Below are 13,884 nucleotides of genomic sequence, written 5' to 3' on the forward strand. Positions count from 1 at the left end.
TTTGGTTGTCTATGATGTGAGTACCATAATTTGTGCGTGGCTTAGACCAAACCATAGATACAGTGCGCAAGTTATGGGTAAGGTTCCTGTTTAAGTACTTAGTGCGGAAGGATGTAAAATCTTGCTTAATGTAATGAAAAATGAGTACAGCCAATGAGAAGCTGTAAAGTTGATAGTACGGCAGTACCTTAACTGCGTCGTACAGGGATTCCTTGACAACAGGTGCGGAACGGAATACCGTCTTCAACGCCCTGAACTGAAGCGAGAAAAGGCGGTCTGAATCTGATTTGTTACATGTACCCCAAACTAGCTGACAGTACATAAAGTAGGAGTGAACTACGGAAAAATAAATCTGCTTTCTCAAGCACAGAGGTAAAAGATATTTTACGCGTTGCAACAAACCGATGGACCTAGATGCCTTCAAACGGACCTGATCCACGTGATCTGTCCATGTTAAGTCATATTTGAAACAGACGCCCAGGAAGCGGCAAGAATTTGTTGGCAACAGATTGGTATTATAGATCTGTAGTTGGACGTGATGATTCAAGGGCTTATTTTTGGGACGGAAAATAATATATTGTGTTTTCTTTATATTTAAGTCAAGTTCATTGTTGTTTAACCAGATCTGTAGCTGACTCAGCCACTGATTTGCATGTTGTTCAAGTGAGGCTAGATTTGAACCAGAAAAGAAGACATTAGTGTCATCCGCGTAAAGGATAATATCAGGTGTCAGGGGGATGTTAACGATGTCATTGATGTATAAAATAAATAACAAAGGCCCAAGAATAGATCCTTGCGGTACACCGTACTTAATTATTCCTATATCTGACAGAAATTGATTCATACTAGTGTATTGTTTTCTTCCTTTGAGATAACTGTCTATCAGTTCATGTGCTATTCCTCTGATACCATACTTTCCCAGTTTTTCCATAAGAATTTCATGTTTAATAGAATCAAAGGCTTTTCGGAAGTCAAGAAAAATACCCAGTGTATATAGTTTTTGTTCAAAGTTTTCCAAAATACGGTCCTTTATGAATAGCAGTGCTGTCTCCGTTGATTTTCCAGCCTGAAATCCATATTGTTGTTTACATATTATATTATGAGCATTTAAAAATTTGTTTAACCTCGTGTATATTATGCGTTCGGGGATCTTAGAAAAGAGCGGCAAAACAGAAATAGGTCTATAATTATTTAGATCATTTTTTCCTCCTCCTTTGAATATTAAGGTTACGCGTGCAACTTTCATTTTTTCAGGGAATATACCGGTCTCTAATATGAGATTACAAATATGTACTAGAGGACCCACAAGTAATGGAAGTACGGCCTTGATGGGGCGTACACTAATATCGTCATTTCCTGGCGAGCACCCACCCTTCATTGCCTTTACAATACCTACAACTTCTTCCTCCGATGTAGGTATCAGAAACAGTGAATTGCTATTAGTGGAAGGAACATATGAAGTGATAGGCGTTAACGCTTGGCTCATGCGTGAGCAATTTGGCGAACCTGCATTGAGAAAATGTTCGTTAAACTTGTTTGCAAGTGGTACCCCTGAAAATCTTTTACCGTCGATGTAAAAATCCAGCGGAATGCGTGCTTTGCCACCTTTTATGATGTTGTTAGCTGTTTGCCACAATAGTTTAGGGCTGTTCATGACTGTGGAAAATTTGTTGTCGTAGTAAGCTGATTTTGCTTTCTTAAGATCTGAAGTTAAGTTGTTACGAATTTTTTTAAAATCCGTGAAATGAACCGGATTTTTCGTTTTTATGAAACGAGCAAACAGCCAGTTTTTTCTGTTTATACGTCTGTATAATACCGGAGTAATCCACTCTTTTCTTATCCTCCTGTGCTTTTTTATAGCCACGAGTGGAAAAGCACTGTTATAGTGGCGAAGCACTTTCTCTAGAAAAATGTTATATGCCTTACACGGGTTGCTTTCACTATATATATCATCCCAGACTACGTCAGCCATCAATGAATGGAACTGCGCAATGTTATTCTCATTGATTATTCGTCGGAGGAAATTAGTTCTATCCATTTTTTTCACCAAGGAAAAGAAGGCAAAAAAAGGAAGGTGATCACTTAAGCTCGTCAAAATTACACCGGATGTTATTTTATTTAAAGGTAAATTAGTGAAGCACAAGTCTATGAGCGTTTCAGAGTGTTGACTGATTCGTGTGGGCTTATCTACAATATTTTCACAACCATATGATAACATCAACTCGAGGAGATGCACCTGGCTAGCGTTGCTTCTTAAAAAATCAATATTCATATCACCAAATATAATAACATGTCGTTTAGTGAAGGTAGCATATTCAAGAAAGGACTCAACGTAAGTAAGAAAGGTGCTAACTAATCCGTGAGGGGGTCGGTACGTGAGAAGTATAATTGTATTCTGATTGGTCACACCAACTGTCTCAAAGTCATCACAAACTACGGTGAATTCCGGAAGAACCCCATAATCAATGTCTTGCTTTATATACAAAGATACGCCACCGCCACGTCTTTCTTTTCTAAATACAGAGACATTGTCATAACCTGTTAACTGTGTAACATCGCTATTTGATATATACCATGTTTCTGTAAATCCAATTATGTCAAAGTGACATTTTATGAGCTCGAGATCAGCCTCAATTTCAGCAATCTTATTTCTGAGGCTTTGTGCATTCAAATGATATAAGGAAAAATGTTTGCAATCGCTATTTTCATTTATGAACGTGTTAAGGGAGTCGCTAGTATAATACATCGTGAAGGTTAACAATAACAGCAGCAATAAAAAAGAAACCAACTTAAGCAATGAGCTCAAGGTCTTGTTCGGAGGCAATCCTTATTGCCCTTGCGCCAGGTTCTTTCCTTACAAAGACCTTTCCATCGGAACACCATGAAAATTGGTAGCCTTGTTCACCTGCTCTTGATTTGGCAAGCCATAAAAGCTTTCTGTTCAGTGCCGTCAGGTTATCGAAAAAGGAAATGTCTTTATCACACTTCTTCACAACTTTACGCTTTGCAAGCCAGTTTACTTTCACAGATTGGCGGGAGAACCTTATGAGAATGATAGGCACTTTGTTAACACGTGCTGGCAGGCGATGCAAACCGTCCACATCACACTCATTCAGCAGGGGAAGCTCGAGTTTCTGAGCAAGATTATTCAGTTTTCCGAGAAGGTTTTCTTTGTCGGTGAAAGATATACCGTGAATTTCCATGTTGTGACGCCTACTGTATTGCTGCAATTCGTTTAGTTCCTTAGTTAGCCTTGCAACTTCATTTTTGTCTTGGTGTGCCTCTAAGACTTCTACTCTCTTGCTAAGGCTCTCGATCTGCCCCTCATGTCTGTCAGACGTTTGTAGGAGAGCATCATACTTGTCTGACACATGTTGAACAAACTTTTCAATGTTACCGACAGTTTCCTTTAGGTTTGACAAGTCTTCCACTTTGGCAGTTAGATTTACCAGACTGCCATTAATTGCAGCAAGTTGCTTAAGGACAGTTGAAGGTAAGTCATTGTTACGGTGCACTTTGCGCGAAGCGGTCATGCGACATGTCGGACATTTCAATGTGTTCTTTGCTTCCTCAGTTTTCGTCTTGAATGCGCGTTCACTTATGCCAGAACATTTGCCTAGGTGGTAGTATTGACAACACTCAATACATTTCATGGATTCCTCATCATTTGAAAGTTCTTCACAACACGAAAGACAAGTATCGGTTGTCATAATAGCATTCAAAGCAGTGAAGGCAGCAATAGAGGCAGCAACTTGAACTTGAGTTCCCCTTATCATAAAATAAATATATTGTAACGCACAGTTGAGTGACGGTGCTTTGATCACTTCACCTTGGGCGAACTTGTGCCCGACAAACAGCTAAACGAAAGCCTCACTAGAACGTCCACAGCCGTTTTCGCAAGAGACCCGCACCTCTTCTTCTTTTCTCGTGTCCCGCGCTGATGGCACGTTGCTCCGATTGCACGTGCCTTGCGGGCCCGTGTTGCCCGCTTCACTGCCGCTATCTTTCGCAGGTAGCAGTAAGCAGCTGGACGGACGCAGGAGGCGGCAGGCACGTAATTTGAAATCGTCTTGCGTCAATATTATGTTTTCACTTTTTATTTACATATACTAGAATGCAGTTGCAGCTGCCAGGCATTAAACTTGCAACCTAAGGTTGTGTAGTAACATGCTGATGGTCATTTAGCCGTTATAATGTGCATGTATTGGCGATGGCTTCATTTAAAAGTGATGAACATAAAACAAAGGCAATATACACAGCAATAATAATTATGAACGTTGTGGTTATAAACCAGGGTATACGCCTGTTGGTCCGCGGGCATAAATGCCTGCTCCATGAAATGAAACAGCTTTATGAAGTTTCATATCATGGAACGTTTCTCTATCCGTCACCCGAGAACGCGCTCTCAAGCGGTCAGGCTCCACCGAGAGACTTTAGTAGCTTGAGACTAATACAGGCTGTGTTAAACAGTTGTATCGAATTGCAGCCAGAGTAATGGCATCGAACTGCTACAATATCCTTCCTAGCAATAAACAGAATATAATAATTATGAATATTGTATTAACAGTGATGCTTTGTTTGAAAAAAGAATTATAAATAAATTCGGATATATATTGTAATATGATATTTAAACATCTATTTTCACCTGGAAACAGCAATTTAAATTGTCACCTGCTGCCTGCATTTGCTTTCAGCCTACTGAAGCAGAATCCTACCTTGCATCTCTGGGCAAATGGACTCTTACACACACATTCAAATAGAATCAATTCTTTCCTGCTTTTCTACTTGCGTATAGTGACCTGTGTTTATATATTCAAAACTCTTTTAAAGAAATTTTACACGCACTATTGCTTTATTCTCACCAAATACTTCAATGAAGTTAAAGTTCTTGGCCTGCACCATCTGCATGGCTTGTTCGGAATTTTATTGGCCAACAGGCATCAAAACTAGTGCGCTCTATGCAACAGCTTACGTTTCATAAAGCAAGTTGAATATACTGTAGCCATATAAACTTTTTTTCTAGACAACCAGACATGCACAAAAATTGTCTTATTGGATGGTGTAGACCAAAAAATGCAATCTTATGAAATTTTAAGGGTAAAAGCAGTGGAATGAGCAAAAATAATTGTTTCAAATCTAGAATACAAGTGCAAGTTGTCACACATCAATGCAAGTATAGTAAACCAGTGCACCCAACATTTGACATGACTTTTAGTTAGTAACCAGGAGAAAAGTTACCCTAAAATGAAATCTAAAAGAAAAGGCAAACTAAATAATAACTTTGTTTTAAAGGACTGCAGTTTATGTGTTAAACGAGAGCACCGCTGGCATGTACTGTTTGTTGCCATTATTCTAGTTCACTTACATGTTAAATGGCCATGACTCAGTACAGTAGCAGTTTTAATTTTTGCAATGCCTTAAGTTTTGCTAACTTAATATTTTGTGGAACGTTTGGGTTCGTGAAGATATTGGAAGAGGTATCAGAAAGCAAAAGTGTTTAATATAAGAGTCACTCACTCACTTTCAGGGATCAGTGAAACCAATGGCCATTGAAACGTACATTCCTCAGTTGGCTCATTTGTGTGAGCTAGTGAAAGGGAGCAAATGGAACTAATGGATGTCAATGACCATTGATTTTTATGGTCCTTGAAAGAGCACACGTGACTGCGGTATAACTTCACATATGAGTTACTTCTCAGGTTGCAGCTCATCAAGGATGCGAATCTCAACTGCTCTGCTGAGCGAGTGCCTACAACATCACTATGAATAACTCATGAATGGTAAAAAGGATTTTAGAAGTATCTCCATTTGCAATTTCTAATATCACAGGCACTTTAATAAAACAGTGTAATATTTAATACTAAACTCCACTAGCATACAAAGAATTAGCATAAACAATAAGATTTCAGCAAACATTTTTTTATGTCGTCTGATTTTCTTCCAGTTTCATGTCACTAAGTCTTACCTGCCAACCTGTGAACTATGACATTTAGAGAAAATGCTGCGGACACAACACTGGAAGTGAGAAAAATAGCTCACATTTTTTTAAAGCTTACCCTTAGCATGTACCTTTTCAGCCATACATGTGCACCTCATTTAACATGAATTACTTTTAGATGCAGAACACAAGCAACAGCAAACTTCGAAGAATGCACAGACAAGCTACACATAATTTTTAGGCCACGGTAACTTTTTTGTTGACATTATCTGAACACACACTCAAGGCAGGCACCAGTATGGTTTTCACCATCAAAAGACCTCCAAGGGTATGGTCAAAGGCTGTGCAGCAAGGCTTTTTAATGAAAAGAATTTACTCTGAGTAAGCTAAAGTTGCAAGGACAGCTGTACAAAGACCTAAAATCAATGGCTGTATGGCTAAAAGTGTAGGCATATAAACATGATAACAAATCTAAAATGTACATGCAACCACAACATGTAATGTATAAGTATTGTCCTTCGGCCATTATATTATTTCAAACTTGACTGGAACAAACTGGGTGTTATACTTAAAGTGCGGGGAGAAATTTGGATTTTGCGCTGTCAGGCAGCCCAAAGTTTAGGTTTTTCCTGCTAATAGTCAAACTCATTCTGGAACAAAAAAAGCAATTCCACTTTGGCTCTACCCTAGGCACTGGCAAGGCAGAAGAAGGGAAGTGAATCATTTCATTATCTGTTAGACATGATATTAGGTGCCTGCGCATTTTGGACTTGTCAAAAGTTGCCGTGCAGGGGTCGACGCCAGATGCAATGGTAAATGCATTTGCAATATCAAAAACACCGCAGTCGTAACTATTCTCTTGACGCTGAGCTGCTTTAGCATGAACATTAAGAGCATTAGAAGAAAGATGCATGATGTTGATTATTTGATGTACTGCACTAACTGGAATGGCCTGATCCAATGAATCTTATAGAAAAACAGTATCCTTAGGGGCTCCATAGTTTGTAACAGTGACCCAATGTCCAGGAACGTGTAGGATTTGAATAAAGGTGTTTTGCTTCTTGAATTTAAACCTCTCCCCAAGAAGAACATCCTGAAACCCACCTATATCAGGAAATTGAAGTGATATAATATATAATGCTGCATTAATATTTGCATCTGACAGCCACCCTGTGCCTCGCAAGGCCTTTAATTCAGAGGTGTTTATTGTGTAAGGGTTGCAATTATCCGAACCACAAATAGCTTCAGCAATGTTATCAATACATCCTTGTGCTGTTTTGCTAGAAACATCGGCAATGAGGCCTGTTGTTTAAATTTAGTGTTGTCATAAACAGTTAGACACCTTTTTTTCTCTTTCGTTTGTATGATCCACACGTCTTCTCTTACGTGTTCGGCCACGAGCTGATTGAACAAGAGGGATGCTGAGCACTGTTAGCTGCTGAGCAGCATTACTACTAGGCATGAGGTTTGGGTCTGATCCCTTCGCAAGAGCCTGACATATTATTTGAGCATGTGAGACTATTGTACAGTTATTTACATCTGGTAGGTCTTGTGATTCATCTGAAATGCAGTATCGATCAGTGGAGTTATCATTTACAGACATCACTGGAATGCCGTCATCCGGGTCTACATCACTCTTTGAAATGCTCAGTTCTCCTTCACTTTCTACATCCTCCTGTATACTAATTTCTTGTTCACTGCTTTGTGCCATTTCATCAAATGTTGAATGCTCTTTCTTGTTTCTAGAATAAGTCACAAGGTTGTGAAAGAAATCCTCACACTCTCCCAGTTTTTCATTAGGTTCAGTTTCGCTGTACTGTGCTAACATGTTTGCAGTTGCCTTTGAGAGTTCTAAGAGTCGTGCATATGCATATTTATATCTAGCCTCTGGAGTATCAAGGTTTGGTTGTGCCTTTTTTGCTATGCTCGTTGTGAGAATGTTTAGTTTGTTTGGCGACATTGTCAGATCAATGTCATCAAAATCAGATTTCAGCCAGCGCTGTGGTACACAACACTCATCGAAAAATTTCTCTTTCTTCTGACCTAGCAGCAAAGATATGCCTGCAAGGCAGCTTGTACTGCATGTTAAATGTGCATATGCAGGCTCTCATTCTATCGCTAACTTCATAGCATTTGTTGTTAACAGAAACAACGTGTTTGTCACCAGAAGCTGAACATTTTCCTGGATTTTTCTTGTATGTTTCGTACTCTTTACATACCAATCTTTTTGCATACTCTGTACATTTTGCTGAAACTTCCGTGTAAAATGTGTCAGTCTTCCTGATGTCAATGCGCAACTGTGTTTCTCTGTACTGGGCATGGCTAACTGAAAGAGCATCATGGGTAACATAACGTACCAAAGCTTTCACTGCTTCAACTTAGTGCATTTCACGCCGTAAATATCTCTTGAGCTTTTTATTATGACTTTCCATCTGATTATTAGTATTATTTCCTCAACTGTGCACATTAGAACGATAAGCATGAACCCACATGCTCCTGCAACTGTGCCAGTTTTTGTAAAAAAACTCCAGAAGGGTTCTGTCATCCTTAAGTAATGTTTCCAAATTTAGTAAATTCTCTTTATAAATGTCCACAGTGTGTGCAAAAACCAGTTTGGTAATGACATCTTTTACACTCATTTTATCAATGCTTTTTGAATCATATGTTGCATAACTTTGGTGTGTAAATATTTTAGTACATACCATGAACTCAACAATATACTACATTCAGGCAGAAGCTGAGTAATTATGTTCATTTCATTTAGATCTTTGTCCATTACTGCAACTTTGCACTTGTTCTTTACGACAGGATTCAAACACAGGAATGTCTCCAGGAAAGACTTTAATATTTCAGATGTCTCCCGCTGAACAAATACATAACACACGGACCTGCCATGGCTAGTTCAATCCTCACACAGAACCGAATGCAAGATATACCCCTCTTTATTTACTTTATAGGTGCCATCAAAAAACAATACTTCAGGGTATTTTTCTGCTAACTGGGCCATGTGCTTCGACTGCAGCAATATGTACAAAAGGTCATTATCTGCACTTTTTTCTATATGCACCTTCCACCCAGTGTTTTCGGAAAACAATTTATCTATTTATTTCTAGCAGAAGCGCGCCATGATGTGCACTGTCCTTTATTTTTTGAACTGTTGCATGCCTTAAGTTTCTGACATCTTGTGAAGTAATGAATTTTCCAGTTTTTTCCAGAACAACTTCCTTAATGTCTTTCGATGTTGCATTGCAGGAAATTAAATCTTTAAGTTGGTCTTTTTCTGAAGCAGTTAGTGCACGATTCATAGCATACCATACATAAGTTTCAGGGCCTGTTTTGTGGTTGTGCACCTCTGATATGTTTAAGACTCCATAGTATGGCTGTGGTGTAGACCGCAGCACAAGTCTTAGTTCAACCTTACATCCTGTCCCATTGAAGCGCTGATTGGGCCGAATATTCTGTCCTCTCGGAGTTGCATGCCCTGTATTGCAACAGACAAATGCAACTCGGATGTACGGAAATTCTGCTTCACTTATATCTTTGTCGGTGCAAAATGGATTTTTACCCGATTTTGAAATACGCATAGGATGGCACCCTTCCTTCTTCCATTCCTCATAGCTGGCCCTATATGTTGTAAACTTGCTACCTATAGACAGATTTCCTCCACCTGTGTGAACATGGCCCTGCTGTAATTTTGCAAGCTTAATATGTTTATTACGCCGGCGTTTTGCCTTCTTGCTGCCGCACACTGTGGTGCTACCCTCTAAGCTCACTGTTGCTTGGCTCTGCTCAAGGCCAGCACTTTTCTTTACCTCTGCCTGGCCTTTACCGCAAGGTCCAGAAGAGCTGTTTGCTGCTGTGGCACTGCCCTCGCTTAGCACTTCAGCTTCTGGCTGGGGGCTCACTTTGGGTGTCGTGCAGCAAGCACCAAGTGTCCCACGGCCAGAAGCTGGGCTCTGCTTAGCAGCTGCAGAGGGCGGTGGCACAGTAGCTGGCACGGTCTTGCACACCTTGTGGTGCACCCACACACCACCAAAAAGTGCAGGAGCACATGCAGGCCACTCCTTCATGCTGTTCATTGCTACATGAGCTTTCATTGATGCAGCTGTGCTCTGGTCTACGTCTGTACTTTTCTTTACCTCTACCTGGCCTTTACCACAAGGTCCAGAAGAGCTGTTTGCTGCTGTGGCACTGCCCTCGCTTAGCACTTCAGCTTCTGGCTGGGGGCTCACTTTGGGTGTCGTGCAGCAAGCACCAAGTGTCCCACGGCCAGAAGCTGGGCTCTGCTTAGCAGCTGCAGAGGGCGGTGGCACAGTAGCTGGCACGGTCTTGCACACCTTGTGGTGCACCCACACACCACCAAAAAGTGCAGGAGCACATGCAGGCCACTCCTTCATGCTGTTCATTGCTACATGAGCTTTCATTGATGCAGCTGTGCTCTGGTCTACGTCTGTACTTTTCTTTACCTCTGCCTGGCCTTTACCGCAAGGTCCAGAAGAGCTGTTTGCTGCTGTGGCACTGCCCTCGCTTAGCACTTCAGCTTCTGGCTGGGGGCTCACTTTGGGTGTCGTGCAGCAAGCACCAAGTGTCCCACGGCCAGAAGCTGAGCTCTGCTTAGCAGCTGCAGAGGGCGGTGGCACGGTAGCTGGCACGGTCTTGCGTGCCTTGTGGTACACCCACACACCACCAACAAGTGCAGGAGCACGCACAGGGCACCTTCCTGCTGGCTGTGCAGCAACAGCACCAGTCAAGTCCCTGGTACTTGCCCCAGCAGTCACCGACAGTGCGGGGTACGCAAGCACAGGGTCTGCTTCAGTGACTGTGGGCGTCACTGCAACAGCAGTGCAGTGCTGCACAGTGGCAGAAGAAGACTTGCGCACTACTGCTGCCCTTGTCTTTTTGGCACTGCAACCTGTGGGAGCTACATTAGTTCCTGAGTGAAAAGAAAGCACAGGAAAGTTGTTGTCACTGCCCCAGTGCTGTAACAACGCATCAGACTGGTCACCATGCTGGCAGCGCAGCTCTTCATGCTCCTCCTGGACCTGGTGCTGCCACGCCACCTCACCATGGCTTTTACCCATGTCCTCAACGACACTCCTGATGGTGTGACGCAGCAGGCGCCCCAGCAACTGAAACAGGAAGAAACACACACAGGGATCTAATATTTAAGAAATGCTTTGGATATTCATGTGGTGTACATAGAGAAAATAAACGCTTTCGTGCTAAACTACCCAGTGTAGGGTTTATTTCATCCATGGGACACCGAAATCATGTCTTGGTATCCATGCACTGCTCTGGGAACAAGACATCCAAATGTTGCATATACTACCAAGGACGTCTTACGACAGTTGCCATTTGAAACTTCTGTGACCCACACATAAATGGCTGTGCTCTGAGGTACTCTGTCTGTTTCCACATGTTAGAAATGCATTTTCTGATGAGCTCAAATTATAATACAGGGCTATCGCTTGTCAGCACCTCAATTAAGTATATATATATATATATATATATATATATATATATATATATATATATATATATATATATATATATATATATATATATATATTGCATAATTTTTAACACACTTTGTTTTGAAAAGTTGATTTAGTTCAATCTGCCGCCTGATTTTCTTGCCTGCTGTAGGGCCTAGATGGAATCGAACACTCTATTTGCGCACATATATTCCTCATAGCAAATGCCGCACAAATGGCCTTGATCAACATGTCCTCGCACTGTATCCAGCAAGTACCCATAATTATTCCATGGCGCACATGCAAGATATCTCATGGTGCGGCCGGACAGTACGGCTAAACGATCGTGATAGTGACATCCGCCAGATGTAATACACGCATATATATTAATGACTTGTCGCATTATGTATCTGTTAATATTCGTCTTTACACTGATAATTGCGTCCTCTATCATAATATTAACACACCAATGGACCATGATTTACTTAATGACTCCTTTGCAAAATTTTGTAGGTGGTGCAAGGAATGGCAAATGAACATTAATTTCTCTCAAACTGTTTCCATGTCCTTTTCCAGACGCCTATCTCCATCACTTTTCACGTACACTTTCCATGGTCAGGATTTAAAAAGAGTACCCGAATCTAAATACCTTATGGATCATGATTTACTTAATCACTCCTTTGCAAAATTTCGTAGGTGGTGCAGGAATGGCAAATGAACATTAATATCTCTAAAACTGTTTCCATGTCCTTTTCCAGACGCCTACCCTATCTCCATCACTTTTCACGTACACTTTCCACGGCCAGGATTTAAACAGAGTAACCGAATTTAAATACCTTGGTCTTCATTTCTCTCATAACATATCATGGTCGAAACACATTGATATCATATGTAACAAAGCTTTTAAACGTCTCGCTCACCTCCATCATTCATTGCGTAAAGCTCCAAGGGATACCAAACTGCTGACATATAAAACACTTATCCACGTTATTCTTGATTATGGCTGCATCATATGGAATCCTCATAAGAAATCCGATATTAAGAAATTAGAATCAGTCCAAAAGAAATCGGTGCGCATCATTTTTCACAACTATAGCCGACATTCTTCCCATTATACAGCTTCGTACACCTTCTATCACTAAGAGTTCTCATAATCTTAACCACATCCTTCTTTTGCCGAACAGAGATGTTCATGCACAGCTTGTTTCCACTGGCCATTGAACTCTGGAATTCACTACCTGGAAGCATCCGCTCTTTACCTATGCAAGAATTTTTGAAAACCATTACATTCTTCTTGTGCTTGTATTTTGTTTTCTCGCTCTCTTTTTTCGCTTCACTCCCTCACTGCCCGCTCCTGCAATAGCCTCACCGAGGCTGCAGTATGTGTAAATAAGTAAAATAAATAAATGAAATTAATTGCAAGGCACTCACCTGGCTACCACGTGGCGTCGGGTGCACGCCGTCGGCCTTCAGCATCCCCGACAACTCGCGAGTGCTGTCCAGGTACCTGTAGCCATTCTTCTGGCACAGCGCCTGCAAAATGACATTCGTCTCCCTAGCATCCCTGTTGGATGTCTCCAATTCCCGACCAGTTAGCGCCCACCGGCACTTGAGAAAACTCGTCTGTCTCGGCAGAATTGCAGACACCACCACACGGATGCATGGGTTGACATCAATAATGCGATCAATTAGTGCCCGGAACCTGGCACTCCGCGTGAGTGGTTCTTCGCCGACATTGTTAGTTTCGACATGAAGAACCACCACGTGCGCGTTTGCCAGGCTATCGGTGATCAAGGGAAACAACTTCTCGATGCGTACACCACTGAATGAGCGCACCTCGACATCTACCGAGGGACCCAGTGTGAAAGATCCTGCAAGATAGCGGATAGAAGACAAGATAGCGGATAGAAGATAGAAGACAGCGGGAAAGCAAATGACTAACCAAGAATGATCGAATAAACGAACGTTATACCAAAAGGACAGCGCGCGTACTATTTGGCGCCACAAATGTGCACCTTGTGCATGACCGTGTGGTGTTTTGTATGGCAATGTATTTTGCCAATAAGAATGCACATACTTGAAGCAATTGAACAGCGCAATCAAAAAACGAGATGAGGGATCGAAGAAGACAAAGGCAGCGTTGATTATATATCCGCCTTTTGTTTTTGTCGTTGTTTTTCGCGCTGCTTGCCTCATGAATGCAATACCAACTTACCCAGTCAATTATATAGGGTTCTGACATACAGATGTAAAGTAGCTACATTTAAGTTCCAGTTGCTTTATCCACCCCTTTTGAGCCTACGTTCATGGCGGCAGCTACATTACTCGAGCCGAACATCCTTGACTAAAACCCAAGCGAAGTTAAATGCGCGAAATTTAAAACAAGCCTTTTCTAACCTTGAAAGGCACGTGATTCGCGCTTCAGAGTATAGCAGACGAAAAATGCGCGCCTGCTTAGGCCACGCCTTTGAA

At 41.4% G+C, this 13,884-nt stretch overlaps 1 pseudogene; it reads right to left on the bottom strand.

The window, feature by feature from the left end:
• Positions 1–5,130: 5,130 nt before the first annotated feature.
• Positions 5,131–13,750, bottom strand: LOC135916707 (uncharacterized; annotated as a pseudogene).
• Between the last annotated feature and the right edge of the window lie 134 nt (positions 13,751–13,884).

The sequence above is a fragment of the Dermacentor albipictus genome, chromosome 3 (genome assembly GCF_038994185.2).
Source record: "Dermacentor albipictus isolate Rhodes 1998 colony chromosome 3, USDA_Dalb.pri_finalv2, whole genome shotgun sequence".
Classification (NCBI taxonomy): Eukaryota; Metazoa; Arthropoda; class Arachnida; order Ixodida; family Ixodidae; genus Dermacentor; species Dermacentor albipictus.